The 27,986-nt window shown below is 46.1% G+C and overlaps 1 long non-coding RNA gene across 2 annotated transcripts; it reads left to right on the plus strand.

The window, feature by feature from the left end:
- Positions 1-27,984, plus strand: LOC106019170 (uncharacterized). 2 transcript variants are annotated; one of them, XR_011810764.1, is made up of 11 exons: positions 1-1,870; positions 2,493-2,644; positions 7,480-7,592; positions 7,817-7,946; positions 8,609-9,342; positions 12,046-12,171; positions 12,516-12,680; positions 13,950-14,114; positions 14,444-19,762; positions 20,147-24,386; positions 26,328-27,984. It is a non-coding gene; the product is annotated as an uncharacterized lncRNA (long non-coding RNA). The 2 variants fall into 2 exon arrangements; XR_011810765.1 differs by lacking the exons at positions 2,493-2,644; positions 7,817-7,946; positions 8,609-9,342 and having other exon boundaries at positions 14,444-24,386.
- The last annotated feature ends 2 nt before the right edge of the window (positions 27,985-27,986 follow it).

Raw genomic sequence — 27,986 nt, forward strand, 5'->3', positions numbered from 1 at the left:
AAGGAGCATCAAAGTGAAGCAGGTGATGGGCAGCTTGGATGGCTGGGCTGCCTCCAACCAGGGACTTGCAGTTTGGGAAGGAGCAGGCTGTTCTTGTATCAGTGCCCGGGTACTCCCTTTGCTAATGCCTTGCTGCTGAGCCAGGCTTTTCTGTGTTTGCAGGAGGGAAGGTTTGCTCTGCCAGCACCTGCCTTTTGGGTTCATTTTCCTCAGCATCATGGAAGGGGGGCTTCAAACTGTTGTTTATTAAAGACCCCATCCCAAACTGCAGCAATCCTGCAGTGTTGTGTGTCTTTGCATGTTAAATGACCATGAATCAGTCAAGTTCAAGGACAGGGATGAATAAGGTGAGGGTCAGACCACGATGGTCTGCTGTCTGATGGACAAAGAAAGGCATTTTGCCCTCCAGAGAAACCCAGAAAGTGAAGATACTCAAAGCTTAAAAGCAAAAGAAAAAAAAAAAATCATGTTTACATGAGCTAGAGCCCTATCTCGTTGTCTGTTGGCTGATGGGCAATTACACTTTCCAAACAGGTTGTCTGCCCGGGTGTGATAAGATAGGAGGGTGTGGGCAGAGTGTTATTGATAGCTTCGGGACGCGCCGTGTCCTGGGGATTTGCGCTGGGGAATGGCGCAATGGGAGATCTCCCCGAACACCCTTTATGTTCGATTCACAACCGATTTGCTCCAAACAAACGAAGACGTGCATAATCTGCATGAGAAAAGCTTGCAGGGAGACTGGGGGCTCGGCCCGGCTTCAGCTGCGAGATCCAATATGATAACGTGTGTGTGCATATGGTAGCTGGGTGGGCTTGGAAGGGCCTTTTTGGCTACGGTCCACCTTCCAGGGAGAGCGTGAGAGGCAGCTGACTCTGTGAGCAGGTTTGGTAGCTGATGGATGAAAACTTGCCGGAGCAGCAGGTCGTGCAAGCTTGACTTGCTAGGCAAAGTTTGTCTGAGCTGATTTCTGCAGGGCTTGGTCTCGGAATTCAGCTATTTTGAAGCAAGGAATAGCCAAAGCCTGCAAATTGCATCGTTACCCCTCATCACACAAAGAAAAACTGAGCTTCTGCAACACCACCCTTCCTAGGAGAAGGGCAGGAGCGGGGTTTTGGTGGTGCAGAGCTCCAGAGGACTGTTGAAAGGCAGAGAAAACGCCTTTTTCTGTAGTGGTACTATACCGAAAGGCTCTTTTTGAGCAGTGGTGGAGGTGGTCTGCGTAGCAAGGTCCTCTCCCGTCCATTTGTGCCCTTCGTGTTGTTACAGAGTGAAAGGGAAGGTGTTTTGCTGGTGTTACTTTACTTCTGTTTGAGCTGACATTTCGCATTTCTCTCATCTCTTAATTAATCCGTCTCCTGCTTCTTGTCAGTCCCGCTGCACTTGGAAATCTTGAAGTGCAGGGCATTGCTCGGCCGAGCATTTAGCCCAAGTAGATTAGGGAAAGGCAGGAAGAGCTTCTGATTGTGCTGTATCTGTGGCATAGGTGTTAAAGATGTATTTGTGAGCCAGTCAGAGAAGAATGCTGAGGAAATCCTGTTTGGGTTAATCTTGTTTAATTTTACAATCAAAAACATATGGCTGGCCATCTGGTGCTTCTTGCAATCAAATATCTCACAATTAACAGTAATTTACTTGCCCTGAGACTTCCACGATCTTTGTATGTGGTTTTTTTTTTTTTTTTTTTCCTTCAGCCCTCGTACGTGTGGTCCCCCTGGAGCACTGCTGGGAGTAAGCCGAGCCCCGAGCTGCCCGTAGGATGTCCTGGTGCCAAATGGTGTGGGGGTCCTGCTGGGTTTCTGCTTACACCCCCAAAATCAGAGGCAGGCAGCGTGTCTTCTGCTTCTCAGGCCATGGAGGAACCACATTTGGGGTAAGCTACCACTGTACATACCTGCCTATGCATCGCTGCAAAGAGAAATAAGGCTGCAGTTAAGGGCAATGCACTAATTAGATCTATGTTTTCCACTGGGCTATGGGGTTTCTTTAGAGCTCTGAGTGATTATTGCCAAAGCAGGTTTTCTGTGGCAGTTTAAGTTACTGAATATAATTAAACAAGATGCAGAGGATCCTGAGTACTGTGAAAGCTTTCTGGGGGAATTAGCAGCAAAATGAGATGCAGAATAGGACTCACCAGGCAGATAAACCATTTTTCTTTGCAATCTTTCCAGCAGGAAGTTTAGAGACACCCAAGACTCATCACACTTTAGCTGGTTGGTGGCAATACAGGTCTGATAGGCAATTACTGGCTGCAGAACCAGACACCGTGCCTTGGTTTAACCCAAGGATGAATTTGGGCCTTCATGACCTGCAGTATGATAGAGATGCTTTCTGTTTCTGATAACACCAATGAATTCGCAGACAGAAGGAGGCAGAATTCTGCCTTTCAGGATGATGGGAGCCATATCTGTTTAATAACGCTGGTGTTGTTGAAAACTGACATTGCTTCTTCTGAAATACTAATTGGCTGCTTTGGTTCCTTTGGTTACATCCAGAGGTGACATTGGAATTGGAGACTGGTGGCAGCCCCTTCAATAACTTCAGATCTGTTTTGAATATGTCCTTGCCCAACCACCTCTGTAGCTTAATAGTATGAATAGTGAACGTGAATAAATGAATTCCAGATGACAGATCTGCATACCAGTAGGTAAGAGCTCTCCCGGGCATTTCTATGTGATTGCTAGCTCTGTTTACTATCCTAATATTTTTTTGATAGCAGATGAGGAAAAATAATTGAGCTCTTCCACTCCTCCTCCACCAAATCACTGGCTTCATGTGCATTCAGTGTGCTGGTGCTCACTTAATCAGGGAATCAAATCATGGAGCAAAAAGATGTATTCGGATACCAGGGTATGTTAGACTGCTCTTATGCTCGATCTTCCAAGTTGTTTATTTAAATAGAGAGGAGCCTTCTGAAGGGCAAGAGCGCATTTTAACAGGGTTCCCAAAGGGAACTTGCCATCGATTGGATATGCACAGCTAGCAGGTATAGAGTTTCACATTGCTCCAGCAGTCGAATTATCAGATCTCGGGGGTGCAGCTTGGGAGTGGAGCTGACATTCATCCAGAGCAGCTCTCCATCCAGCCTAGATAATGGCAGTTAGAAAAACAAAGTGATTAGTGGAACGCCATGAAAACACAGGTCAATAAAGTGGTTGTTATTAGAGCAGTGGAAAAATGCTGTGTGTTATGGTTCAGGACCTGTGTACATGAATGTTTCTAGGTAAAAGCTGTTAAATTCAGCACAGAACACATTTTATGAATTCTCCATCGTGTTTCTCCCTTTTCCATTTTTTTTTTTAAATTAATTAATTTATATATATATATATATAAAATATATATATATATTTTTTTTCTGGTGGGACCGGGGCAAACTCTTTTGTTCTTCAGTGCAGCAGTTTATGTGGAGTGGACAGAGGCCTTGAGGCTCTCCAGGTGGGATCACTCCCACCTGAATGTGCCCTGTCCTTGTATCTGCACCAGTACAGCACAGCCTGTGCCACCATCCGAGCTTCGCTCTGCCAGCGTGCATGCTGCCCCAGGGGAGCAGCCCATGAGACTTATCCAAGCCTGCTCTTCACCCTGCCTGTGAACACTTGACCCTGTGGGGCTCATCACGGAATCACAGAATGGTTTGCGTTAGAAGGGTCTTCTAATTAGATCATCTAATTCCAACCCTTCTGCCATGGGCAGGGATCCCTTCTGCTAGACCAGGCTGCCCAAAGCCCCGTCCAACCTGGCCCTGAGCACTTCCAGGAATGGGACATCCGCAGCTTCTCTAAGCAGTCTGTGCCAGAGCCTCACCAGCCTCATAGTGAAGAATTTCTCCCTAACATCTAATCTAAATCTACGTTTTTTCAGTTTAAAGCCATTACCCCTTGTCCTATCCCTGCACTTCCTGACAGAATCCCTCCCCAGCTCTCCTGTAGCCCCCTTTAGGTATTGGAAAGTTGCTATAATGTCTCCCCGGAGCCTTCTCTTTTCCAGGCTGAACAACCCCAACTCCATCAGCCTGTCTTTGTAGGAGAGGTGCTCCAGCCTCTGGCCATCCTTGTGGCCTCTTCTGGACTCATTCTAATACTTCCATGTTCTTGTGCTGGGGGCCTCAGAGCTGAAGGCAGGGCTCCAGGTGGGGTCTCACAAGAACAGAGTAGAGGGGGACAATCCCCTCCCTCACTGGCCACACTGCTTTTGGTGCAGCCCAGGATGCAGCTGGCTTTTTGAGCTGCAAGCACACATTTCCAGCTCATGTCGAGCTTCTTGTCAACCAACACCCCAGGTCCTTCTCATCAGGGCTGCTCTCAGTAACGCTCTCGTCATGCCATTGTTGCTGCTCACCAAGGCCCATGAAAGCCTGAATAGCCAGGAGACCTCTGATGCTGTTTAGAAGGGGCTGTGCCATCCCTGCCAGGCAGACAAAAGTCAAGAGGCACTGGGGACAAATAAAAGATGATGAATCAGCCATGCCAGGAAGTGAACCTTGTTCTTCAGGAGAGCTGGATTTTGCCAGCACAATAGCTAGATTACAGAGCCATTTCCTCCAATTACTTTCTCTGTCAAATCTTTGTGTCATCTGGCACTAGGAAAGCTTGGATTCAAATTCATTGTGAATTGGGGCGATGACACCAGAGATTTCTAAATTAATATCCTGCCAAGAGGAATTGAACTTGTTTTTTCCAATCATGTCAGTTCTGATTCTGTTGCATGTCAGAAAAAAACTTTGGCTTGCCATCTGGTTTTAGGGGTTTAAGGATTTTAGGGTTAGGGAAATCCTACATTGCTCAGCCCAGCACTACAAGCTTTCTGTGGCCAGGTAGTGTCAGAAAGCTTTGCATTGGGTCCTTGTTGGCACCTGGCAATGGAAAAGTGGGGATGGGGGTCAAGGTCACAGGGTGCTGGTGAGAAGGAAAGAGAGGATGATCTCTGAAACAGCAGAAATGTGTATGTCGTGCACAGGAAGATCTGAGTATGGTGACAGGGTCACCATCAGTGATCAGTGTCTGTATTGAGGACAGAGGGAGGACAGAGTGTCACTGTCATGTATCATGGTACAAGTCTCTGTCCCATGTCCTTCTCTCTACATTTCTCACTGCCAGTGTGCAGGCAGGGACTGTGCGGCTGGGAGCATTCATAAGAAGATCTCTATGAAGTTCTTGGGCTTGGTGGCCATGCTGATGTATGGGTGTGGTGGTGACATAACCAGAGAATTGTAGAATCATTTAGGTTGGAGAAGACCCCTAAGATCATCAAGTCTGGCCATCAACCTAACACTATGAAATCTACCACTAAGACATTTCCCCAAGCACCACGTCCATATGTTTCTTAAATAATTCCAGGGACAGGAACTCCACCATTTCCCTAGGCAGCCCATTCCAACACTTTACTACCCTTTCAGTGATGATATTCTTCCTGATATCCAGTCTAAATCTCCCCGTCACAACTCGAGGTTGCCTTCCCCCTAACTGGTGGCAGATAAAGCCTGCCCCAAGCGAGAGGTTAATTAACCCAAGAGGTACTTTTCCTGGTGGTTGCTCTTCGTGCAAGGAGAGGCTCCTCAGGACAAAACTCGGCCTTGTGCTAAGCCAGGACTGGCTTTGGGACACCATCACCCTGGTCCAAATTCCCTCCATGGCTCAGTGGGCGGCATGGTGGAGAAGAGGCCTGAAGATGGCCGCTGGGCCCATCTGTGCACTGTCCTCTCCCTGCCAGCAGGGCTGTGACTCCACCAAGACACTGTTGGCCCTGGGTACCATGGGCTTTGCCCACCCTTTGGGAAGGGGCGCCCAGTCCCACCATGGGGACTGCAAGTGTGGGGGCACCCTTTATCACTCTCCTGCAGGCTGAGCCTCCGCGGCTCCTTATCTCCCCGGCTCAGCACCGAGCTGGCTGCAGGAGAAGCCGCCTGGCTTTTGCTTGCCCCCCAGCACCTCCAGCAAAAAGCAGCAGCACCGGTGTTCATTTGGGACCGTGTGCACTCGCCTTGGGCCCGTAACCCCCCGTAACCCTCTGATGAGGGGCTGCTGGAGCCTTCCTCAGCTGCAGCCCTATAAATGCGAACAGATGTGGCTTTGAAAAAGTTCAGCTTTGAGGCAATCTTTCTTTTTTGTACTGGTTTGGTAAAAATTTGCACTTCAGTGGATGTTTGAAAAAAAAAAATAAAAACAGTGTTTTCAAAGTGAAAATGAAATGAAAACCACGCTATCCACTCCTCTCCCCACAGTGAAACAGTATTTGGAAAGTGGGTCTCTGTTGTGAAATATTTGAAGCAGAGAGACATCTTTCTTTTTTCTTCTTCCACTTCAACGTTCCTTTCTCTGCTTCTTTTTCCCTTATTTTCCTCACTTTTCAAGTTCCATTTGCAGCCAGCTCACAGCTCCCCTTGCTCCCCTCATTGCTTGCAGGATGTAGGATATTGCAAGAGGTCTTCTGAAGGGTTGGCCAGTGCTGGTTTATGTGCTCATACTGCTGAGCTCGTGGTTGTCACAGCAGGGAGATGCTATCAGCCCTGTCCAATTTATTTATTTTTGTTTTGTTTTGACAATTTATTTTTTTATTATTTTTATTTTTTTTTATTGCTACTACAGTTTCAAGATTGTCAGGGTTTACATGAAATTCCTATTTTTCCAGGGGTTTTGTGTAAAATGTATTCCGAAATGAAACTCCCTTTAGAAACTTTTAAGAAACCTTTAAAAACTTTAGAAACTTTGTTCTTATGTAATTTGCTCTATAATTTATGCCTGGTTCCCTGGGGCTGTGAGCTGGCTGCCTCGGGCCCTGCCAACACATAGGAAGGAAGGTGGATGGCTTCCAAGGAGCTGCTGGTGGTTTACCTGCAGCCAGGGAGCCTATTTGCACTGGCAACTTGCTAAAATCTTCCTGCAGCTCATCCTTCCCTCCTCGCCAGCTGAACGATGCTCTATTTGGGGAGACGATGATGTATGCTGCAGTCCCACGTTAAAGCAGCTCTGTGCCTTGCCAAGGAAAGCTGTAGGTGGTCTCTTCTGGAGACCTGAGCTCAGCGAAGCAACTCTGAGTTAACCAAAGGGGTTGTTTTGGCCTACGAGCTTTGTAAAGGACTTTTAGCACCTCACAGCTTCCTGCCTGAAAGCTGTGTTAACAAATACCTGCTTGTTCCCCAGCGCTTTCATGTAGGAAGGGGGAAGCATGGACCTTCTCTGCACATGTGGGGTTTTAAGATCAAAAATCTCTGAGGAACAAATAGCAGGGGGATTGCAGAAAGGCAGGGCTTGAAGAACAAGCAAGTGAAGCAGACTCTGTGCCGTCCTGTTCTTAGATAGCCACCTTGAGGGATCTTTCTGCCTCCCTAGTGTTTGCTACCTGGGTCTCAGGGCTCTCAGTCTTTCTTCTGACTAACGTCCCTCACTGCCACAAATGAAACTGGGCTTTTTTTTCCTGCCCCTGCTGGGTGGGGGTCTCCATGTCCTTCATGTTATGAACTGTTATGTTTGATCTTCTCTACAGTGATGAAACCCTGGACCCCTTCCCAAGCCACGATCCACAAGGAATATGGACATTCGTAGCCTGATGAGAGCAGGAGCTGCTGGACCTCCCCAGATCCAAGAGACATCTGCTAGGTGTGTACAAACAAATTAGTGTCAGCACAACAAATTCCTTGTCCTTGTTGTCCTGAGACCTACTGTGTATGCTCTGCCTGCCTGATCTGGATACACATAGTGGATTTAACATGTAGGGACTGTGCTATACATGTATAATCAGGGACGAGCTGCACAACCTGTGTGTGTCATCTTGGCCATGGTGTCCTGAGCATCCTATCAAAGAGACGTTTCTCCTCATTCAGTGGGGTATCGAGACTACAATGGATGATGCGAAGTTGGTACTTGTGCATTGCCTAGACAGGAAGATGTGAAGGAGATGCTGGTCGCTCGCCACACATCCTGGAGCTGGGCTGGTGAAGCTGGGACCAGAAGGTACCACTGGGAGCAGGGAAGGACGGGCCCAGTGCTGCAGGTCCATGGCAGTGAGGCAGCCGAGGCTGTGCATTGTGCATGGAGCTGCTCACGTGATTCCCACTGAGCCAAAATATTCTTTCAGAAAGAGAACTGACCAGATGTCTTATTATTACTGCTCACAATGCTGTGCTCAGAGTACAACAATCCATCAGGGGGCTCGGCGCAGCCCTACAGAAAAGTCCCTGACACATTTTTACAGAAGGGCCAGGTTCTCACCACTTGTGTGCATTAGTACTCCTTGACAAATAGCTGTTTGACTTCGGTTTTGTTCAAAGTCACAGTAGTGTCAAGCACAGGGCTCCTATTCAAGTGCCCACCAATGGTGGTCCACAACTCATTGCTTCCTCTTCTTTTCTTGCTTTGTTTCTCTGTGACAGTCACTCAGGGACTTTTTTTTCTTACTTTCTTCCTTTTATTTTTTTTCCTGCTCACAGATCTCATAGTTGTTTTTTTTTTTTTTTTTTTTTTTTAAACAGATAATTTAAAAGGATTTATCCGCAGCAATGCAGTGCCTCTAATAAGGACTGTAGAAATGGCTCAGGAATGTATGCTGTGAGGAATTTACATTTATATATTGCTGATATAATGCTTGCTTGATTTTTTTTATTTTTTTTTTTTAGGTAATTTTTCCAGCAAGTTGATTACTAGATTGGCAAGCAGAGCCTTGGATATGTTACAAAATGCAGCTCTTTCTGCAGTGTGTTGTCTCATCCTTAATGGACTGTTCCTCTTAAAACTGAGAGGTGTGTTCCTAAGTGGTGTGAGCACTTCAGGTGTGTGGTGGAATTAGTTCCAGGTTATGAGCTGTGGTGTTTGTCCTGCTGTATAAAACTTTTAGGCAGGATGTTGAGTTGTCCCTCTGTTATATGTCCCTCTGTTTCAAGTGGATTAAGACTGCAGGGACTAAAAGATCTATAGGAAATATAGGAAATCTAGCTGGGAGTGGAAGCATGGCCAGGAATGCATGTGCACAAGGAAGGGCTGTCTGAATATAACCTCCTCCAGAGGAATCTGGTTCATTATTTAAAAGTAACACCCTGAAGGGTGTCATAGGCTGCAGCAACTGGCAGTGGGAGCTCCCAGAGGGTGGGTGAAATCCATGCATGGCAGTCTATACAGTCCTGCTGCATAGTGCCAATATGACTTTTCTCCTGGTTATTATTATTATTATTATTAATATTATTTGATTTTGTAATTGAGGAGTCTTTCATATTCTCCAGATGGTGACTTTCTGCCATACTTCACTTTCTGTCTTCAGCAAGTTCTTCGTGTGCTCAGAGAGGATTTTCCATCACTTGAGCCTGAAATGAAAGAAAATTTATGGAATGGGGAGCACGAGCAAATACCAAAGTGTGTATGTAAGCGTTTGCAGGTCTGAGATCTAAGTATGCAAGTGGTCTTGATCTTCTTAAGCCGCTCCATACCACTAACTCCGAAGGCTGATGTGAGAACCTGCCACACCGTTTGCACATTTTCAGATGTCTTGTCTAAGGAAAGCTTTCTCACTGCATTGATCATGCATCATCTTCCAACCACTGCAGTTCTCGGCCTGTTTAATAGATTTGCTGCTACCCAGCACCAGCAGTGGATGCTGAATGTCAAATTGTGGGTGCAGGAGATTCATTACCTTCTTATGATTTTACTCTCAGTTCTCTTAAATTTTGGCAAGTACGTTATGGTGTGTCTGACCTATTATTGTTTCTTCGTCTGACCTGTTGATGCCCCCCAGCTATGTATCATCATAACCGAGGTCTTTGGTGGCCCTGCTTGTGCTCTTGTACTTTCTCTAGAGCTTAGCTCTCAAAGCTTAGCCTTCAAAGTCATCTCACAGCACACTGCAAACTTTTTTTTTCTATCCAGGTGAAGCCCGAGGGGTCTTATGGCAGATAATGTGAGTGTCTCAACTGGTAATTGTAAAGTTGGGTTCTGTAATTAATTTTTCCATAAAACTCTCAACCTCAAGGTGAACCTTTATCCATGTATTAATTAGCATGGGGGAAGGATACCCTTGTCCGGAGGCAGAAGGCAGAAATGAGAGTGGGGAGGAAAGAGAATTGGCTGCTTTGTTTGAATGGCAAATATTGTTCCCTTTGTGTCTTAAGACGTAAAGAGCCATGTGAAATGAAAGTTTGGTTGAAAGCAGTGTAATTTTAGCTCTTAGAAACACAGGCATAAAAAGAATCAGAGAAAATAGTCCTGGAATAGGCACCAGAGACCCCACAACCCCACCCAGTAGATTCCTGTCATTCCAAGTCAAGCTCAGCTATACCTGTGCGATTCCACACAGAAGTTTGTTTAACCTGTTTCTGGGTTTGGGAACCATTGAAATGTTGCCTTCCCCCCACCCCTCCCCAAACAGGAGGCTCAGAAGTGTACACAATTGCTTGGATTCTCATGTTAACCTCTGTGAGCTATGGCTTTGGGAAAAGCACCAAATATTGCAAGAACTGTTAACACTTCATTATTTGCATAAATTATTTTTTCTTTTCTTTTCTTTTTCTTCTGATTTTTTTTTTTTTTTTAATAGCAACTTGGAACCAGTTTAAACTCCTGCAGTGGAGGGTTCTGTCAGAGAACAGATTTTTCACAGATCTTCATGTGGAATTGATTATCCACTCTTGTGAGCTGGAGTTCTTCATGGAAGGACAACTTGGTGCATCTCCATGTAAATCTATGGGCAGCAGGGCTTCTTCTGCCAGATGCAGAGGAAAGAGAAAAGTCCCCTGGGGATGAGATTAATATCTAACAAAAGCAGATAGTGTATGACAAATCTTATTAATACTGAGAATTTGAAATCTGCTGAGCTGGAGAGGATGGCATTATGTCCCCATAGCAGCTAGTAGAGAGATCTGCTTGAAAACCATGTAGCTTTGCAAAACAAGAAATGTGGATTAAAGAAAAGTTGAACATAGTTGAAGTGTTTGTCAATTGGCTGCACTAGCTAGAAACAAAAAGCAATTTCAGTTGACCCTGTTGAAGGCTTTTGGGGAACTCTTGGGAGAAAATGTTAAAATGATTTTGATCCAATGTCTTTTGTTTGCCATGAAGTGTAAAACTAGATTTTTTCAGACTATCATGTAAAAAAAGACATCTTTCTCCCCAATAAAAACTGAAGGAAACTCAGAGGCTGTTTCAACCTGAAATAAAAACGTATTTCAAAATGTTGGAATGAGTTTACCTCTATCAGACCTTTTTCTCTTTTATTCCTTTTGTCTTCCCTCTGCTTGTCTCTGAGCAAGCGTCGTGCTTATGAAAGAAAAAAGGTGATGCCTGTTGCTTCCACTCAGTTGCTAACATGCCACCCTTCACCCCTCGTATGATCCTGGCTTTTCTCCTGTTTTGGCTAGATGACCTCTCCTCTTTGTGGAGTGTCCCTGCTCTGTAGTTGGGGCATAATGGCTGGACTTTACCCCTCTCCCAGATTTTGTGCTCAGAAACCAGCCTGTAGCTGCTAGTTGTGACTGTAATGTATTGCAAAACACAGCCTGGGGTGATAGGTTAGAAATCAGCTCACAGAAATGCCACCTTTGCAAGTGATCACAAGTCTATTTGCCACCTTCTGATCTGGGCTGATGGCTACCTTTTGAAGACCCTGACGGCGATTAAGGGATGCACTGTGATTACATTTCCAAGCCTCCACTACTCACATATCCCACTAGAAAGTTAATGGGAGAGAGATGTGTTTTAACGCTATGAACCACTTTGGAGAAATTTAAGTGTAAGTGCATTAAGACATGATTTATTTTCACCACTGAGCCTTGAAATTTCTTCCAGGGGGATCCCAGCATGCTTGTATGTCTTGGCTCCACGGGCTATGGGGACGCTGAGAGATTGAGCTATCATGGGCAGTTCTGATTTGTGGGGTTCCTCGAGGCAGGCAGCTTCCTGATGGGTGTGATTTTTGTTTTTGGTTTGTTTTGTTCATTGCAAAATTCTTTGGCATGACGCCTTTCACCTTGTCTCCAAGTGAATGTTTTTCCTCTGCGTCCCACTCAGTGACTCAGGTCAAAGGCATCTTATTTAGCACAGTATGTTTCTTGCTTTTTGCTTTTGCCAGATGTGCGTGAGCTCTAGGAAGAAAACTGGAGTGGAGGCAAGTGTAATGAGTGGCTTTGGTGCTCTGCTGGAAGGGGAAAGGAGACAAGGCTTCGATGTAATGCTGCAGAGCTGGGCTGGAGAGCAGGTAACCACTGAGATATTTAACTCTGTAACAGTGCTGGCAAGAATTTCAGATGAAAATACCATCTTTTGTACTTCCTAATGACATGATAAATCGTGATGATTGAGCACAGATCCCCGTTAGAGACAGCCTCATGAACCACCCTGCCCAGGCTTCTCCCACTGACTGGCCATGGTTTGTCACCCGATGCTACCCTGCAGTGTGGGGACATGAGATTTAAAGCTGAGCCAACAGCTTTCGACTCATTTCAACGTGCAGAGTACCAGGCATTTTCTTGCAGACTCCCACACAGTGAATTTAAGCCTTCTGACAAGAAATGTGCATTTATTTTTTTTTTTACGTTTCAGAGACCTATCCGTAACCCATAGCTCACCAGGGTCTGCAGGGCTGAGACTGAGAAGTGCTGCATCAAAGGAGCTGAGCTCTGAAGTCACGGATGAGAAGGAAATGAGGGTCTAAAGTCCCAAACTGGAAACTTCCCAGGGCTCCCTACCTACCTCCCACCCGACGCTGTGAGTACCTCTTCTCATTCTGGTTGATCCTGGAGCCCTTAAGGTGGCTGGAGGTTCTACCTCTGCCTTGGTCTTAGCAGCCTGGAGTTTATCTAATGACAGGGGCTGATCAGGACAAAGAAATCAAATGTGTGCACGTCTCTGCTCAGCTGGTCAGCCTCCCCAATGTAAGCTTATGGGATGAGACCTTCTTGGAAAATCCAGATGTGGTTCTGTCCCTTGGCCACGGAGCTGCAGGACACGATGTCCTGACTCTCCTCCTGCTAAGGCTTGTGTTGAAACACTTGCCCAAGAGAATAAGCAGCCTGGCCTGCTTCCCTTTTGTTACACAGCCTGAAAGATCCCCGCCACAACTCCACCTCTGAAACAAGGCCACTGTGCAAAAAGGCAAGACTGATGGGCAAGGAAAGCAATGAGTGGCACAAGGGTCAGCTGCAGTGCTTGCTGCTTGTACCTGGGGACTTTGTCTCTCCCTGTGCACGGCAGGGGTGCTGGCCACTGGGTCAGGATTTCCCTTGGGAGAGCCCAACACCATCCACGTCTCCCTGCAGGGACTCACTGGGCTCAAGCCACATCAGATTTCCAGCTTGGACTCTCCACAGCCAAAGCGAACCAAACCCTTCAATACTTTTGACCACCCTCGGATACTGTGATGATGAGCCCAGAAATGCTTGGATTATTATTATTATTAGCTGCTAATAACCATGGAGGCACGCCAGCATTGGGAACAGCTCGTGCTGTCATCAGAACATGGGGGAAGTGGCTGGCTGAGCAGTCATACGCCTTCATGTAGATGTTTCTCTGCTGATGTGCTCAAAATGGTGGATGCTCTCACGTGGCTCCTACTTATTTCTGATCCAGCACTTGAAGTCCTGGCCCACGTGCAAGTCAAGCTGGCTTTATCCAATTTACTCTTTCCTATATGTCAGGCAACGCCTTAGTCTGAAGTGAGAAGGAATTTGCCTCTGGTATGCTGAGAATATGGATTTCTGACGATTCCTTGCTAAAATGTTTCTGACTGAGGCTCTGGCCTCTTGCTTCCTGGGGTACATGCCTCACTTTGCACTGACTTGCAGAGAAAAATATGTGATGGCAGTTTGAAGGATTTGCATTGTGCTTTCCATCCTGCTACCAAGCCAGATGCTTTTCCCCTAGGCAGATCTCTCTCTCTCAATCTTTTTTTTTTTTTTTTTTTTTTTTCCTCCCCAAGTTAAGACTTTTAAATGAATTCCTACTGGTAGTTTCCTCCCTTCTTTTGTGTTGTGCAAGGAGCTGGCACTGGGCTCAGGACTTGTAATCCACAGATGGTCTGATGGCTCTATGAAGTAAGAGGGAGAAGGAAAGGCAGGGGGAATTTCTGTGTATTTGAGAGGAACAAGGATCTGCCCGAGCAGTGTACAATGTTGAAGCACATCTGCTTTTGTCTACAGCGAAGTACGTACACCACACCCCTTCATAATGGAGCTATAATGTTAATTAGAGCTGATAGGGAATTTCCCAATCTTTGATATACAGTGATTTTTGCAAGATGAATTTTCCAGCTGAAAACACATTAAAAGACTACAGGGGGAAGGGAAGGGAAGGGAAGGGAAGGGAAGGGAAGGGAAGGGAAGGGAAGGGAAGGGAAGGGAAGGGAAGGGAAGGGAAGGGAAGGGAAGGGAAGGGAAGGGAAGGGAAGGGAAGGGAAGGGAAGGGAAGGGAAGGGAAGGGAAGGGAAGGGAAGGGACCTTTAAATACATATCTAACCTTACTTTGTCATGCAGAAATCTGGCATCTGTTCTTATTGAGACCCCAAGGCTCCCTCACTGCAGAGGTAAGAGATGAGGGCTGCTGAAGGCTGGCCGCTACAGCTGACTGCTCCCTGTGGACTACAGAAGGTGGCTCGGCACCTGCCTCACTCTAATGGTTAAAGCTAAGTGGGTGAGTGCTCTAAGTGGTGTTTCTGAGGTCAGGCAACAAGTCTGCACTCACACCTGCTGTTAGAGATCGCTTGTTCCAGCTGAGAATAGCTTCAGCCAGTTCGACCTCTCCAAAGCAGAGTTAATGTGCTCCTTGTCCTCATCATCAGTGCTTCCACCACCAGGAATGGAAGGGGAGGAAAATGGAGCCGAGATCGTGTAGCATGGTCATAACAGGAAAAAGGACTGAAACCGCATCCATTTCTGTCTCGCCTGTGACTTCTCAGCTGTCTGCGAGTAACTGGAGTGCTGCTGGGAATAGCAGGAATCTGACTGCCATCTCTGCTGTTCTCTGTCAAGATCAGGCAGCTCTGAAAGAAATTAGAAATGGATGTTATTGTGTTTGTTTCATCTTGCTGCCATAAGAGGCTGTTCCTCCCCTATGTCCCGGCTCCTGGCTGTCAGAGGGCCGGCTGCCATCTCGCTGCTTGTCTGGTGTCTCGTTGCAGTTCAGCTTTGTATAGCTGGGAAGAAGAGGAGGGAGGAAGCAGCCCCTTTAGTGACACCTCCATAATGACAGGGGCAATATAATCTAAGAGAGGCAAAACCTTAAGAAGTCTATTACGTGAGAAGTGTATGACATGATTACTGTAGTTCTTGTTACTTAGCCATAAGGAGCTCTAGACATTGCATGCATTTTGATTATAACTGCTACAGATGTTCATAACCTGCAAAACTGACCTTTTTGCAACTCTTTGACCTTTAACACATGCTTAGTGATGCAATCTTGGCAGCACCTTGATTTTCTTAGCATTTGGATGCCATAAAATTACAGAGCATCCCAGGCATCTCAAGAAAGTGTGTATCTTAATTTATTCCAGCCTGGAGAATATTCTTAGATTGCTTTGCTAATCAGCCCTTCAAAAGATGTCTATCCTCCATGCTCCCCACCAATTCTAATCCTTGGCTTGGTTAAGGATGCTTGTACGTTATTCAATTACATCAGTATTCTTTATCTTTTGGTGGATGGTGATAATGACTTTGCAAACCATTTAATTCTAATATTTCTCACATGAGAAAAGTCTCTGAAGTCTGGAAATAGTCTCTTTGGTGTTTTCTTAGTGTTTAAAAATAAGCCCAAATGATTATCTGTCCTGCAGACATCATTGCCTCCTGCTGCTTCTCCCATGTGTTTCTCCCATGTGTCCTTCCCTCCACCTGTGTGTTTGTTGTTAATCTTTGGCTTTCCTTCCACTTTCTAACCTCAGAGTGAAAGCCCTGCATAAGCTGTGAATACCAAGCCCTGCTTACATGCCTCTCAGCTCCTCATCTCCTTTCCTCCCTACTATCTCCAACTGTTTTTACATGACGAGTGGGAATCTGGGCAGAGACACCCAGACTGCACCCAACATCTTGGCTCAGGAAAGGTGCAGAAGTTTAAATGAGGCTCAAATTTGGCATTCTTACCCGTTCAGGTTAGAGTTGTTTGGGGAACTAAAAGCAAGATGGCTTCATACATAACCTGTGAATTTATTATAGTTAAAAGTATTCAGGGTACTGATCTGATTAGGTTGTCAGGACACAACAAGACAGGGAAAGCTCCTCCGTTGAAGAGCTGGATGGATGAATTCCTTCCATTTAATAAAATTTCCTATTGGCACTCGTGTGGTGTCAACTGAGTAACCTGTACTGGTACAGGTGGGACCCTCCTGTCACCCTGTGGTACGTAAACCTCCAGAAATCAGAAACTAAAGTGCCTCTAAGCTGAATGTCTTGAGAAGTCAGACCTTGGAAATTGGGCTTGTTCCCTTGGGCACTTTCCTTTGCTACCAGAAGTGACTCCGTGTTGCTGGGTCATATCCTAAGTTCTTCTCTGCCCCCCTACATGTGTTACCCTGACAGGTCACCAAACAAACAGGAACTTAGACTTTTTTTTTTGAATATCTCAACCTACAGTTGTGAGAGCTTCAGGCAAGGTCGCAGACAAAGAACTGAGGAAGGATTTTGCTGTTGAGGATCAGGTTGTGGTTGCTATCTTGACTAAATTAAACTAATCACTGTGCATGATGAGTTCATGTAAAATTAATGCTCTCAGTGCTTTATTGAGTGTTTTCATTGTTTCAGACCCTTTTCTGTGTGTTATCTTAGAAGTGCTTTACATCCCTGACTTTATCTACCTTTCTACAATGGTTGATGTGGCATTTGAGTGATGGGATCTTTGCACCAGTCTTCTGCTTTGGGAAATACGTCAGACCAACCCCATGAACAGACCAGAGGCTGATGACATTGCTTTGCCCAGAGGCTGCTGCAGTGGACGAAGTCTAATCTCAGGCCTCAGCAGTCTTTAGATCAATTCTTCTTCCAAGAAGACCACGTCAACATACCGCTGTTTGCTGCAGAGCTAGCAGGAATCCCATGGCTTCTCATTCAGAGGGCTCTCATGGGTCCATCTCCTCTTCCCTGCTTCTCTTGGCCTACCAGGTGGGATCCAACCCATAACCTGTGTGATCACAGCAGACACCAAACACTAATGTAAGGGCAAAATGATTCTTTTTTGTTGTTTGTTTATTTTGAGCATTGCTTTAAGCACAATGTTGGCCAAAATAGAACTGATGGTAGAAGAGCAAAGAGCTTATGCCTCTCCATGTGAAATGTTACTTCGATTTCCAGCTACTCCCTGCCCAGGGAATTTTTTTTTTTTTTTTTTTTTTTTCACGTGGTGCAGCCACAGTGTGGCTGTGCATAGCTCCATTATTATCAAGATGGATTTATTACTGCTGAGAAATCTTTCTCCTATCTCATTTCCTGTCCTCCCCCTCCCAAAGTTCACTCTCCCCACCAAAGTGTGGAAGGATTCTGCTTGAAATCCATCAAATAGCAAGACATAAAACCTCAACATCTATAAATTTGGCAGACTGGTTGGCTGTTGCTTGCTTTAACTCCCAGTCTAGGCTTGGCATGGTGGACAGAAATGCCTGGTGCATCTCCAGAAATGCCTGGAGATATTTAGTCTTTTGGGGGCCAGCTATGGAGAGGCTCCACTCCTTGCATGCAAACCAGTTGCCAGGGAAAATGGAAGCCTTCATGTGAGGTCCATTGGCCTCAGTCATATCACATCTCTGAGAGGAGGTGGGAAAGGAAAAATGTTCAGCCAGAAGGAAGGGAAGCAGAGTTCCTGCAAATCCCTCCTCTGACCTCTTTGCTCAGATGCCCACGTGAGGTGATTCAGCTGCTTGCCTGAGGTCTACTGGTAGAGGACAATACCAGAAATAGAGGAATTTTGAAGAAATATTAAAGGTTATGGAAGTAATGCCTTAAGACACCCCGTAGACAGCAAGAGCCACCTGGTTATGCTAGGAAAGGGGCTCTCCATCTCCTACCATGGCCATGCCTGAATGGTGCAAGTATCTGGCTATCGCTTCCCTTGAGGACACCTAGAAGGCACACGTTTTTGGGATCCTGGCAGCCTGCCTTGAAAGCTGGGAGAGGTCCAAAAGACTGCTCTGCCTTCAAGCCAGCTGGGACACGTCTCACAGGTGAGATGAATTTGTTCCTAACCACTATGGTGGAGAGAAACAAAAGTACTCTAGAAACCCACAACACCGAAAGAACAATTACATTTCCATCCTAAGCACCCTGGCACAGGGTTTGTGGCTGGGGTCAGGCAAACGACAGCTACACAGGGTTAATGCTCCTGGGAGAGCTCTGGGCTGTCGTCTCAAGAAGGTTTTCTTTGAGTCTGCGCAGTTCTCTGTGCCCTGGTTACGCTCTGTTACGTTTTCAAACCTTCCCAGCTAGCAGCAGTATTTTTGGAACAGCATCCGTGAAATTATGGTCTTGCTTCACTGCACACACTTGGACGATAGCTGGTTATGGTTGCATCTCATCCCTAGCTCTTTAAATCCAGTGCCCTGCATTTAAGTGCATTTCGTTTATTAAAATTTCATGATACATAACCCTTTCCTTTAAAAAAAATCTTTTTTTTTTTCTTCTGAAGACCTGCTCTGCGGTTTAGTCTTTTTTTTTTTTTATAATTGTAATTCAGCATTTCAACTAATTCTCTTTTTAAAAGTAATATGTGCTAGTTATTTATGTGTGTACAGACCAGATTTGTGTGGGCTCGATGCTGACTGGCTGCATGTGTGTTTACAATAGCCCTTGTGTTATCCCAGACGGCAGCCTAAAAACACTTCCAAATTATTCCACATCAGAAGCAAAGAGGGTTTGGATAGACTCCTAGGGGAAAGTCTTGAAGTGTTGCCCAAACCTCAGTCCCAGTGCTGTAAGTCAGGCACGTGGCTGATATTTTATCCACCCAACTTGGACTTTTGCAAGCTGTTTCGTATGTGGAGGGAACAGGAACTTGGGAGCAATTTTAATCAGCGATTTCTTGGAGATGGGCTTCCCCCTTTCCTTTGTCCTCTTTCCTCTTGACACATGTGCGTGCACTCCGTCTGTCCATGTTTTCTCAGAAATGGTGGAAAGAATGTGCACGTAAGCACAATGGTGAGGCTGTTCTGTAACAACCCCCCGCAGCGGGTAGGGACTGACCTGGTTCCAATTTATGCCTTTGGAGTGTTGCTGATTTTATGCGTAAAACGCTTGAATGGCTGTAGGTGGATGTGCGCTAGGGATTTCAAGTTCAACTCTGCCATTAAGGCTTGGTGTTTGTTGCTAATTTCACTGTGGGCTGGAAAGTTCAAACCCGAATGGTGCTGTAATCACAAGCTGGTAATGCTCCAGAAAGTGTCCCAGGTTTTGTCCTCCTAAGTGTCACAGTGGTGATGATCAAAGCTTTTAAACTGCAACTTCTGTGAAGGGGAAGAGAGTTTCTGAAGAACTGCTGCTCCTCGGGGGCCTCAGCCCTTGGGCAGGGATCTCCTGGCTGCCCTGGGACTGGGCAGTGCTGGATTTTCCAGGTCCGAACTTCCATGCTAATGCCCTAGGATGTGGTGTCCGGATACCAGATGCTTCCCAGACAAACTGAGCTCTGCAGCCTGGGGAAATCCCAGGAACGGGAGTTACCAGCTCTGTAGCTGTCTCTCTCTGCAGGTCAGCAGTGGCCAAGAATGCTGGGGGTGTGTGTGACCCTACATCATTTGGACAAAACCAAAACCAAAGCAACAAAACACACATGCAAAACCAAAAACCAGTGTCTTGGTGTCTCAAAACCAAAGTCCTATGGTGAGATTTCAGTTATAGAAATATCCACGTTCTCTGCATTTAAACTGAACTAAAGGTGACATTGTTTTCCAAAACTGTTGTCATTATTGTGGCTTGGAAACTCTGTGCCTGAGCCAGCTCTGATTGTGCTCTCCGAGTTACTCAAGGAATGGCACACTTTGCTATTGTAAAGAGTAAATATTGCTTTTTAAAATGTAATTTGAATCCTGTACACGCATTGATTTAGGAATGCAAAATGGTTTTATTACTATCTCATCTCAAAACCTTTTCCTTGACTGTCTGTTACTCTGAGTTGCAAAATGCATTACAGAAACACATCTGTCATGCTTTATAACGTGAGATAAGACATGCTATGGTTGTGCTCTCTCTATCCCTCCTCCCCAGAGCAATGCAGAAATCATATATATAATGTCAAGCCTGAAGTCAGGTGCATCGCTCTTTACCCATCTGAGTATTGGCTGAAGTATTGAAGAAGGACGTGCTTTGGACCAAGAGGAGTCTTTCTTACAGAAACTGGTAATTCTTTTAGTTGAACCTTGAGCAGGGATTGTGCTCCAAGGCTGAAAGAAAGAGCTGCACTTCTTTACAGGTGGCGCAGAAGTTCAGAAGAGGGGCACCTGGAAGGAGCATTTTGTCACTAATGGCAGCAAGAGTTATTATTGCCAGGTCGAATATTTCACAACTGTTTAGCACTTGATTTTGCAGTTCTACTGTTCCTTTAGTATTGGTTCATCACTTGACCCAGTACAGCCACAAGGACATTCAAGCAACAGCTCTCATTACAAGCCTTAAAGTGTCCTTTAAAGAAACCTTCTCCCCCAGAGGCTGATGCGGTCAGGATTCTGCAAAGTAAACTCTCAGAAGTTAAATTATTTTGGTAGGAGAAACCTGTAGTGATTGCCCACTGTTGCTGAGGCTCTGAGCAGTTTGTCCACTTTGGGATACGTATACTTACGGAGTCACCTCAAGGGAAAACAAACAAACAAACCAAACCAAAACAAAACAAAAACCAGGTATGGCTTACCCTGGCACAGCACAAGCAGAGCATCCCACTAGATAGATCCTAAACCTTTGAGCTTGGAAGGAAATCAACAACTACTGGCTTGTTGGCTCCAGTTCCTAGACTCCCCAAGATTCACTGTATCCCATCTTTTTTCCCCGCACTGTGTGAACACATCGCTCTAGAAGGAAATGTATTTGATGCTTATGATCACTTGATTCCAGGATCTGGAGCTTTCAGACTCTCATCTTTTCCTCTGCAACTTTATAACAGAAATTCAGGAATCCCGCAATGCTGAGTGACCTTAAAGAGAAAAGCAATAATCGCTCTGGAGCGTGTGCCAATTCTTTCACTCATTAGGGCAATGAAGCTTTTATCACTCGTGCAGTAATGATGCATTTTTAGAGTATTTCACACCTACTTTAAATCTCAGTAAAGACCATGAAACTTCTTTGGTCATGGCCACATGGTATCTATTGTTAAGCAGACTGTTAAAATGAATCAACCTAGATTAAGCAGCCAAAATTACCACTTGCTATCACTACCCTGAATCCATTCCCTCAGAGAGAGCCCCATAAAGAGGCTGAACACTGATTAAACACTTCTCTGCCAAGCAGAGTCCAAAAAAAATCTGGCAAGAATTGCGTGCAGAAAGCTCAGAAAAAAATATATGTAAGAGACGTAAAGGGCTCGATGCATCAATCTGCTTGAATCCAAACCATCCCCTGCTGCAAAATCCTTCGTTAGAGATCCTTCCATCTGCCTGATGAGAGCTTCTGTATTCTGGCCCTGAATTTTCTTGCTCTCTCCCCAGTGGCATTATCTTGTGAGTTCATTATTATTGCTGGCTGTAATTCACACTCCAATACGCAGTGCTATTAGCAAAAAAAGAGAAAAAAACGCTCAGTACATGGCCTTGATTTGCCTCAGAGTTCAAAACAGAGGCCTAAACTCCTTGGAGGATGCGGCTGCCCAGGGCAGGGGTGCAGGCAGGAGGCTCAGCCCTCGTGCCTTCAGATACTTGTGCTTTTAGATGACTCGTTGCCAGAGGAGGGCAAAGAGCATCTTTTTTTTTTTTTTTTTTTGTCACCTTTACCACGGCCCCATTGCAACGGAAGCATCCTTAGAAGGTCCTTTTGGGCTGAGCAGGCTGGATCCTCGAGTGGGAGAGTGCTGCTTTGTGCTGGCCAGAATTCTGGCTCCACAGCCTCCAAATGAAGCTCATGGCTTGTGAAAAGCTGAAGGGTGAGTAGAAGTCCTGCCTACAGGGGAACACAGCTTTGCACCTTCCACCGCCAGGCTGTTTGTTCTTCAACCATGGGATACACTGAATTTGGACAATCTCTTAAGTCACCAAAGCCAGTTCTGAAAAAAATAAAAAAAAACATTGCTTTAATTTTTCATTTTCTTCTTCTCTCCCCTGCCCTTCTCTCTCCCCATCTCTGAAAACCAGCACATTCAAAGTCTTAAGGGAGCAATCGTGGTTGTTCCCAATGAAGGACTGAATCCCTTGGTAATTACAGATGGAAATGACAAAGTGGGAGTGCTTTCACTCAAACAGAAGGACGTTTCTGCCAAGACTTGGATTGTCTTGGAAGAAGGAGAGTGCTGTCAGGATCACAGGGTGCTGAGCTGCAAGCTTCAGGGGCCAGATCCCATGGCTGGAGGAAGCGGGTGCAATGTCCCTGCCTTCAGCAGAGCTCTGATTTATGTCGGCTGAGGACGTAGCTCCCGTGAAACTCTGCTGGGATCCTGAGAAATGTTGCTGGGTAAAGGCTTGCCTTTCAAAACACAGCAGACGATGTCTGAAAACCCAGCAATCTGTTTAATATCATGTACGGTTCCCCTCCACCAGTGCTGTGTAGTCTGGCCCTTCAGTCCAAGTGACATCTGTTCTGAATAGATGTTATTTTTTTTCCCTGTTGTTTTGTTAAAGGAAAATGTTTTTTTTGTGTGTGTGTGTGTGCCTGGCTAGTTGAGGAGCCACCATCCCAGCTGAGGGATGTGCCGGGCAGCCCAAAGCTGAAGAAAAAGAGGGAAACCCCAAGTTGATCACGGACTACAGATCTGCCCTCTCTTTTTCTGTTTGCCTTTCAAATGGGCTCACAGTGACAGTGGGGAGGTGTAGGCAGAGTGGGGCGTCTTTCTGAAGACAGAGTGCTTCGATAGTCTTTGAGAGATTTTTAATTCCTGCCAACATTTTGCCTCTGCTTGGTAGGTGAGATGCAAGTTGGACTCCAAAGAGGAAAAATACCTCCCTGAGTGGCAAATCCCAAGAGCCTGCTGTAGCTTTTTGCCAAAAGAAGCTGTAAGCAGAGATAAACAGGTTGCTGATAACAGATATCCTTATTTCCCAGATAAATGCCCATTCTTTCTTAATTTCTTCCAAGCTCTGCCTCAATATCTTACATCCTTCAGAACTCGCTTTGCTAACAGAATATCATTGCCTCTATTTTATAAGGTGGTGTTTTTATCTGCTAGCCCAGTCTTTTTCTTTCTCCTTGTCTGCACTTCACCTCAAAAAAGACCTTGCCAAGTGTTTGAAACCCTGTGTCAATCACTAATATTTTCTGCAGATGAAAGGTAGAATAATTTGGATTCAAATGTGATTTCAGAACTTAGACATTTTTTTCCCACCCCAGGTTCAAAATAGGCATTAATTGAAGAGAGTTTCTTATATGTACTCTGTTAAACTAAAGTATAACTACTTTTTTTTTTTTTTTCAGCAGAAATTTGAAATTATTGATAATGAGATTTCTGGACAACTTCATTTGAAATGCTGATACTTGACAGACGTGAACAATATGGGTAAGGCTGACAACTTGCTTGCAGATGCTTAGTTAGAAATTAATTGTGATTCTTGGAAGGGACTTATTTATCCCTCCTTCTTTCTGGTTCCCTCCACCAACACACTGTATTGTCAGTGCTGATGGAAATCCAACAAACATTATATCAAAGCCTCCTTCTTCTTCCCCGTGACATTGATGCTGGTATAAGTCTGCTCCTGGCCCATCCCAGCCTGCTGTGTGTGCTGCTGCTGGCCCTTGCTCGGTGGAGATGCCCAGGCTTCCTTCTGAAAGCGCTGCCACACAAAACCTAAAAAGCGTGCGGGTCCTATAACTTCCTTGGAGTCAGCCAGCCTTGCATTTTCTGCAGCAAGCTAATGCCACGCTGGTTTAAAAGCTGCAATGCTGGAAGGCAAACAAAGGAGAGGATTAGACCAAACTAGCTCCAGAGCACACATCGCACATACTAATGTCGTGCTGAAACAGGAGAAGGCTGCAAAAACACTGCCCGTGCTTCACTGCTTTCCGAAACCCTGCCTCCTTTTGCCCATCAGATAGGGTGTATTCCGCATTGCTAAAGGAACCAAGCTAATGAGATTATAGCTTATCGCTTTGAAAAATAAAACTGTACCACTGGAAGGATACAGCTTGTATAGGAATGGTGCTCAGCCATCTGTGTGATCACTGGACTCTCCTCCTGAGATTGTTTAGGGGAAAGCACTCAGCCTTGCCAGTGTTCCCACATAGACGGGTCTGCATCTCCAAGCAACAGCCCCGAGCCACTTGACAGCCTGAATTTCATCTCAGCCAGGAGACGGCAGAAGAAAAGTCAGCCTTGGTGAGCAACAAATGTGCAAGATTCAAATTCGGTGTTCCAAATACCACGCATCTTCTTGTATTGAACTGTCGGTGTGGCTGGGTCTGGATGCATGGCAGAAAATTTGCGTTATTCAGGATTTTCCCCAAAGGCTGCCATCATATTGCACCACCAGATGTGGGGTGTCAGAAGTAGACAGGCTGCAGAGGGGAAAAACCTCTGCGGTAGTCCTCAGCACTGATCCTGTGGACACCTGTAAGAAGAGTTGTGGAGTCCCCCTGCTTCTCCCCACCTCTGGAGCTGTTTCCCACCACTTTTCGTCCCTGCCTGCTTCAGTGCCTGTTTCTGCCGGTTTTAAAAAAGTAGTTTCAGGGTTGCATTTCTTTATCTTTGTTCTGCATGAAATCCCCTGCTATGCAGAGCAGACAGTGCTGCTGGAGAGAGAGAGATCTCTGGAAAAAAAAAAAGAGTATTTCCCCACTGCCGTCGCTGCTGGGTAGTGCAGGGGCTATCTCAGCAGCCCTTAACTACTAGCTCAGCAGTAGTTCCAGTGCAGCAAGAGCAGTTGTTAGCACAACATGCTTCTATGGTGGGCTTGGAGTGTGAGGATTTAACCAGCTGTGGTTGGCTTCCTTATTGATGAGCTACAGGTCTGGATATGGGGTCAGGGGATACAGCAGCATGCAGCATGTAGCCCCCTTCAGCCCTTCTGTGAGGAGGTTTTCCTTTCTGCCACCAGCAAAATTGGGTGAAAAGGGACTTGGGGACCCCAAAGAACCAAAGCCAGAGGCACCACGTATGGCACTGCTCCCAGCTGGCTGTCAGACAGCACGTGGGCTGGGGTTTCTGCGCTGGAAATTCCTGTCATTTATGGACTTTTGACTCAGTTATTTTTGGAAAAACATTAGCTCTAGCTTGGAGTCCTGCCTAACGACTCCTGCTGGAGCATTGGTAATGCTCTCTGTTTGGGGAATTCGGAGGCTTCCCTCTTGTGTGTAAGTTTTATTCCTGGACCTGGTGCCAACCTAAGAGCTAATGGTGGTGCCAGTTTTCCATTAGAAAGCTCACCCTAATCCCCCCTTCTGGCTTTATCCAAACAAACCTGGCGTGTCACATTCCTGTTGTCTGGTGTTACAGCAGAGAAACAGCCCCGGAAAGTTTAAGTGTGATGTGGAAAGAAGCAAGATATGGGAGGGGAAACTCAGAGGTGTTCAGCTCTGGGAAAAGCCAGCAGTCTGGTGCAAATCTCCTGCTGCTGGCGATAGCAGTCCTGTTATTCCCTGGGGTCACAGTTTGAGGGCAAACGCTCCCGGGAAGCTCCTGGGAAGTCCTTTTGGGGTTGAGGGTCAGAGGGCAGAGAGGAATGAGAGTAGCTCCGTTTGTCACCAGCGTCAGGTTCGGCAGAAAGGTCTTCTTGATGAAACCCTTCCCATTTTCTTAATGTTAAACGGTGCTTATCCTTTGCTGGAAACCCCTAGAAATTTATTCTTTTGGTTGAACCTCTGAAAGAGGGAGTCTTTTTTGAGACCAACCATAACTTTGTGCCTTGCAGACACCCATGTGCTTGTTCTTTCCTCCAGAAAGAAGCTATGGATATTTATAATTATTTCTAATAGTTGTTTATTATTATTTTTATTTTTAAATTCGCAGTGTGCTAATGCCAAGCTGTGAAGCCCTGGGAGGTAGCTTCCCCTTGGGGACTCTCCCAGTCTCCTCGCCCTCAGGTCAGGAGCAGTGTTCAAAATCCCGGAGTTTTCAACATGAATACCTGTGGGCCCTTTCTTTTCAGTTCACAGCTTTTAAAGCAGTGTCTTAGAAAGATTTTTTTTTTCCCCCATCTTCACAGAAAAAGACGAGTTTCTCACCTGCAAGTCGAGAACTAAAGATTTTAAGATACTCCAAGCACAAGTTTCAAAGCTGAGTGTTGAATTAAAGGGCTTTTCCTTCTCCTCTCCCCCGTAGGTCTCAGATGAAGCACGTGGGATTTCTCAGCACATCTGAGGTTTCCCTGGTTTATCAGTGCCATCCCTCCTGCAAACACCACTGTCCTGCTTCAGGTCTGCACTGGGAGCTACAGGATGGCAGTAGGATTTGAGGATAAAATGGTGGGGAGGGGCTGAAACCAGGTCTCAGCTGGTGCAAAGCCCCGGAGCACCTTCCCTGCCCTGGCTGGGGATCTGTCTGCAGGTGCCCACATTGGTTTGACCTGCTGCAAATGAAACCTGTGTCCCGAGGGCTGACTTTTGCCCCTGCAGACACCCGTCCCACACCCCCAGTAATGAATGGGAGGCTGCAGAGCGCCTGTCAGGGCAGAACTTGCCCTTCAGTGTCAATAACTTCTCCGACGGCCTATTTACGCTTTCATCTCCCGGCCCTTACTGCTGATTTATGCAGCTTGCGGAGCTGAGCGATGTGGCAGCTGCAGGGAGGAGGAGATGAGAACCAGAAACCCCGCAGGCTTCCTAGGAGCCGTGTTCCCCAGCAATAAATCTCCGACGGAGGAAAGCCCGCTCTGATCCCCCGTGCGTGCTCCCCTGTGCTGCTCCTGCCACGGGGACGGGACCCAACACCCAGATGCCGCTCTCCAAAAAGAGACGTGCCTCTTTGTTCCTCTCCTCCCCGGCTTTCCAGCGGGCTGGAGCCAACAACTGTTGGCTGGAAGACGCCGTCGGCTCGCCCGTCTCCTGCCGCATTCAGCTGTCAGCAGCTCCCACCAAGAGGCATTCTCCCTCCGTCACGCATGAGCACGCGCGTGTAGAGCTCCCCAGGCACGGGCTGGAGCGCGTGGGGATCACAAAGGAGAGGAGACCACAAAGAAATGCCATCTCTGCCAAGCCAGAGATTCAGGGTACAAATTGCTGCCGCTGGAGATGTGCTTCACCCCACGGAGCTCGTGGAGCTGGGCTGCGAATCTCACCCTGGGGGCTCCGGGATGTCTCCAGCACCACCGTGGGATGCAGGAGATGTTTGCTCCTTATGTTGTGTGAGCGAGGGTGGTGGAAGCGGTGGGCAGGATGAGGTTAGGTGATTGCTGTCCCTAAAAGTGTGCTGCCTGTCACCTGAACCCGCTGTCACCCTCCTGGTGGTCCCTGGTGGATCACAGGGTGGTGGGATGGAGCCCATCCCACCATCTCCTCCCAGGACACTTCGGAACAGGGATGAGGTGCCTCATACACATCTATTTTCATTATTTAAATGAAACTGGAGGGCAGCAATAATGTCCTTTATTGGGGAAACACACCAACGGAGCACAGCAGAACTAACACCAAACACACCACTTGTTGCTGTGACCGTTCCCTTTCCCAGTCTCATGAATTACCTACCGAGCATTTCCTAAATTTGCTTGCATGCTAAAATAACCAAGTAATGAACTTTTTTTTTTTTTTTTTTTTTTCCCAAGGAAATGTATTTTTCTCTAAACTGGAAGGCCTTCTCCCATTTGTGGTTTTCTTTATCAGATTACCAATTTGCTTTCCCAAAGGGATTACAAGCTGTATACCAGGATCTCTATGCAGGGGAGCAGATAAACAAATGAAACATGCAAATTGCTTGAATTTTCAGTGGGTTAAAATAAGCTGTAGTGAACAAAAAAAAAAATAATAAAATATATATGTATATGTA

Source organism: Anas platyrhynchos, chromosome 7 (assembly GCF_047663525.1).
Source record: "Anas platyrhynchos isolate ZD024472 breed Pekin duck chromosome 7, IASCAAS_PekinDuck_T2T, whole genome shotgun sequence".
NCBI lineage: Eukaryota > Metazoa > Chordata > Aves > Anseriformes > Anatidae > Anas > Anas platyrhynchos.